We start from the raw sequence: 4,897 nt of genomic DNA, 5'->3' as shown, positions 1-4,897 counted from the left end.
AGCAGCGTTGGAGGTGAAAGCAAACAAATCTGTTCATGCATTATTACATTTGGACTCGATAGCTAGCCTAGGGAGACTCAAGACTAGTAGCCACTGCTATTGAGGTTCAGCACAATATAAAGGAAAAGCCATCAGGTCAGGGTGTAACGTATAACGCATATTTTTTGTTAATGAAATGTTAAAAACTATTATTTTGTGTGTAATGACTAAACATTTTTTACAACTGGGGAATGTAAGAATGCCTCCAACAATGGTAAATAAAAGAGTTAAAATGTTTAAAAAACAAACAAAACATTGGTTTCCATTAAATTTTTTATCAAAGCCAGAGACAGCCCCTGTAGAGGGTCTAAAGAGCTTCCTGTGGCTCCAGAGCAGCAGGTTGCCTACCCCTGCTATAACTAATTAACTGCTAACATGACTAGTAAATTACAGCACCTGCACCAATGCAAAACAAATCTTCCTGCTCCTGATTTCTTGTGACATTTGCCTCAGTGTCACACACTGTAAGGATCAGTAGAGGCTACCATACGTTTTGGCTATGTTTGTTTATGGTAATTGGACTAATCTTTCAATATCAATATGCTAATGATTTGCTGATGTTAAAAATGCTACACTTAGCACCTTGAATATACCAGATTGCAGGTTTCTGCTGTATTTGCTTGAGAAATGTTGATTTAGCAAAATAAAATAAAATAAAAAATAGGGGGGAAAAACCCTTGCATTGGCAAAAAGACAAATTGCCGGCAGGGTAGCTGGAGGCTCTGCAGTGAAGCAGCTCTCAGTATCACGCTGCTGGAGGAGCAGAGGCAGAAAGTTGGCCTATTAACTCTTGTCTTAGGGAGACACAGAAGAGCAGATATGGAGAGAAGTTGGTGTAAGTGCTCTCACTTCCTGTCTGTTTGAATCATCCCTCCCTGCCTCTTTTTGTTTCACACTCTCTCTATCTTTCTTTCTTTCTTTCTTTCTCAACCCATCTGCTTTCACCGGCTCTTTGGATTTAGTCTCATAGGATTAGTTAGCCTCTGATAACAGACGGGACCGGCTCAGGTCAGGTTCAAGATGGGCTCCAGTCCGAATGTCAGAATATGAATTTGGCAGGACCTTGTTGCCATCCCGCTGTGACAGTGTCAGTGCCACGCTGTTTTGGAGTGCTACACCCATGTCTTGAGTGAGATCTGTCCATATCAAATGCGGTTGATACTGCCAAGTGTGTCACTTGGGTCATTGAAATTTCAGCAATGACTGTCTGTGTCCACCACCACCACTCTGCCGGAGTCTTATCTGCTCTATTTTTAACTTTGTGTGCACTGACAGCAAGTTAAGGACCAAGTAAAGTTTCTGTTTAATTTGGCTTTCTAGCTTGATGTCTATCATGCTATTTTTTGTTTAAAGACCTAGTTTCACCCAGGTGACAAAAGAGCAAACACTCTTTTGTATGTCAGGTGAGGGGGAGAAAGAGGTTGAGAGAGTGAGATCACTCCTGAATGAAAACATACATCATTTTTTGAACCCACACATTACATCCATATGCGATAGTTGAACATTTTATTCCAGAATTAACGTGCTGCTATAACAGCCTCCACTTTACTGGGAGGGATTTCTGGCTGCAGAGATTGCTTTCAGCCACAAGAGCATTAGCGAGGTTGCCCACTGATGATGGCGATAATGCCTGGCTCACAGTCTGTGTTTCGATTCATCCCGCAGGTTTTGTATGAGGTTGAGGGTTCAGGGCTTTGTGCAGGAGAGTCAGGTTCTTCCACATCAAACATTTTTTATGGACCTGGCTTTTGTGCACTGGTGGGCATTGTGCTAAAACCAAAAATGGCATTCCCCAAACGGTTTCCAGAAAGTACTTTGTACAAAAATATCATGCCGTAGTCTATTGGGCCTAGCCCAAACAATTAGAAACAGCCATAGACCAAAGGTACACAAAAGTATGTGGACAGGGGCATCCATACCCGCAAAGACACACTGGTATCCCATAATGTTATCTTCTGGAGTTAAGGTGTAAATTGGTTTTGGGGAATGAGACATAGCTTCAGATCATCTCCTGCTAGCACAAATCCTCCATCTTTTCTCCCTCTCTCTTTCTTTCACCTCCTCTTTCTTTCTCCTGCTCTCTCCCTCTATCCTTTCACTGTTTGCTCCAAGTCCTCTTACCTCTCTCACCTTCTCGTAGACAAGCTGACGGATAGAGTTAATAGACAGGCTGTGTGCGTGTGTGTGCCTATATCTTCGGGTATTAAATGTGGACACTTGTCAGTTTGTGTGTGTGAGTGGGGTGGAAAGTCAAGCCTAGAGGTTATTCATCTCCTGATTAGTGCGATGGGCGTGTGTGTGTGTGTGTGTGTGTGTGTTAAAATGCAGAGCTCATGACTCTCTCTGTCTCTCCCTCCTCAGTGTTTTTTTTCCACTTGTTAAGAGTGGTGACAATGAACCAGTTCAGGACAGTTTATTGCTGCTAATTGGTTGTATACTCTTTCCCAGAAACACACTCTCTCTCTCTATCTCTCTCTCTCACACAGACATGCACACACACACACACACTCTTGCTTCTTGCTTGACAACATGACAGCAAACCACATTTCTCTCTCTCTAGCTCTTTCTGTCTCTCTCCCACAGCCACCAACTGGTTTGTGTTAATATTCATGACCTGTATATGTTTCACAGAACTGAAAACACTTGACTGTCTGCTCCCATCATTTTCTCTCGCTGTGTGTGTTTGTGTGTGCATGTGTGTGTGTGTGTGTGTGTATGTGTGGTGGCGTTTAAGGCGCCAGGGGAGAGACAATTCTTCATTCTGTATTTATACCCGTTTCTTTTCACTTTTTTTTTCTTATCCGCTTGTCTGTATTCAGGGCAGCACACTGAGCTTTGACAGGGAGAAGGAGGGAGTTAGGAGAGTATTCTGGCTGTTATTCTGAAATAGCAGATAGTGGTATTATAAATCACAGACTAGATTAGATTAGATATGATTAGATTATGTTTGATTAAATCATCCCTGTGGGGAAATCGGGTCACTGCTGGAGCAGATAGCAGCCTGCGCCAGAAAATAAAAACAAAAATAAAAGCGTGCAAATAAAAAGGGTGCAAATGGAGGATTGTGGCCATAGCGCAACCTACATCATTGTGTAATAGGTTGGGTTCTGATAGATGGTTCTTTCTTGGATTCGGACCCAGGTTGCTAAAATACCCATAAAACACCCATACCCATTAGCTCAACTCCAAGGCTAACAAATTTCTTATTAAACTTACTACAAAGATGTTTTACCTGTTAATGAAAAAGTCTAAATTTAATACTGATGCCTCTATATAACCTACATAATCAAACAACACCATCAACAGGAAGATTGTTTCTGTGTATTCTTAATGCTGCCACTGGGTCGGATTCCCCTTCAAATCAATGAAAAAAGGCGTTAGAAACACTATCGCTTTTGTCCACAGGGGCCGCCAGAATAGACAAAAAATGAAAGCTTGTTGTTGCTGCTTTAAATATTGTATTGAATCTCTCAGTCATCAAACATTGTGGTAGTTTGTATTTGGTCTGTATTTGGAAGTAGAGATACATGCATGGAGCCAGACAGAAGGGAACAACATGCAAAAAAGGTATTAAACCTGGGGGCGTAGCGGCCACACGCATGCATCTAATCCACCAGGCCACCGGGATGCTTCCGGTTTAGCCTACACTGACCAATGGTTTTCCCGGTTAAATGATAATGAGAAATGCAGCCACTAGCAGATTGTATCAGCTGTGGCTGATTAATGTTAATGTCCCTAGTAAGCTGCCAAAAGGCCAAAGAGAAACTTTTTCTTTGTTGCACTTTACAAGCCAATGTCTGTACTTAGCCAAAGATCATTTGTTGGAGAAAGAAGCATCACTTCTGGGTTTTATTTGCAGTTAAACTAGACCTGTGAATTGCTGAAACAATGTAGCTGATCTTGTTATGTCAGTTTCTATATTTGGAGTCTCCCCGTTAAACTGCCATGCATATATCAATATTTTGTTTATTAGCTCAATATTTCTAAATCAGGACTGCCAGTATTTGGAATAAGTAACTCATTAACTAATACAAATATTGGCTACACCTTTTACTAAAATGTGTCACATTCGTATCGTAGTATCTGTAGCTTTTTACAGATCACAGATCAGTTCCTGGATGTTTAACTTGAACCTCAGTGGATTCCATAAGGTATTTGAAAGGATTAAAATTTTGATAAGTGGATTCAGTGCTGGATTCAGATTAGATAAAAATGCTATTGAACTGAGAGGGTCACAGGTGTTAAAGTGTGTAACTGAGGGATTTTTGAAAACACACCTCTGACTGTCGGCGTGTGCGTATCTGTATATTGAAGACTCATATAGAAATGTAATCCCTGCTATCAAGTGTTGAAAGCGCTTTGTGTTGTGAGTATACACACATACACACATCTTGCATGTACACACTATAGTAGACTGTATTTGTTCCCGGAGAAAAGTAACTCATGCTTTGCCCTGTGCCGGTGACACACACACACACAAATGCACACACAAACACACACACAACACACCACACACACACACACACACTAAAAGCATGTATAGATTTGTAACTTGGAGGATGTCATGTGAGGGCTGAAATTCCTTCTTCTCTCTTTTGACCTCTCTATTGTTTCTTTCCTTTCACTCTCTTTTTTTCATGTCTACCTCATCTCTCTGCCTTTTACATTCCTTTCTTTTCTCTCTCTCTCTCTCTCTCCTCTCGGTCTGTAGACCCATATCTCTATTCCTTTTCTCTCTGGTCTCTTATCTTTCAAGGGAGCTTTTTAAAACAACTCCCACACGCTTACTCTGATCTGTCTTACAAAAGCACAGATGCAAAACACATGCACACAGACACACACATGCGCGCACGCACAC

The 4,897-nt window shown here is 41.4% G+C and overlaps 1 protein-coding gene across 1 annotated transcript in view; it reads left to right on the top strand.

Moving 5' to 3' along the window:
* jade2 (jade family PHD finger 2) overlaps positions 1 to 4,897 on the top strand; it is a 160,775-nt gene that overhangs the window by 46,200 nt on the left and 109,678 nt on the right. The window lies entirely within an intron of this gene.

This window comes from Morone saxatilis, unplaced genomic scaffold (assembly GCF_004916995.1).
Source record: "Morone saxatilis isolate NCDOM2014 unplaced genomic scaffold, NCSU_SB_2.0 Contig20, whole genome shotgun sequence".
NCBI classification, from domain to species: domain Eukaryota; kingdom Metazoa; phylum Chordata; class Actinopteri; family Moronidae; genus Morone; species Morone saxatilis.
The sequence above is the reverse complement of the archived record's forward strand: the minus strand, read 5'-3'. Positions and strand labels throughout refer to the sequence as shown.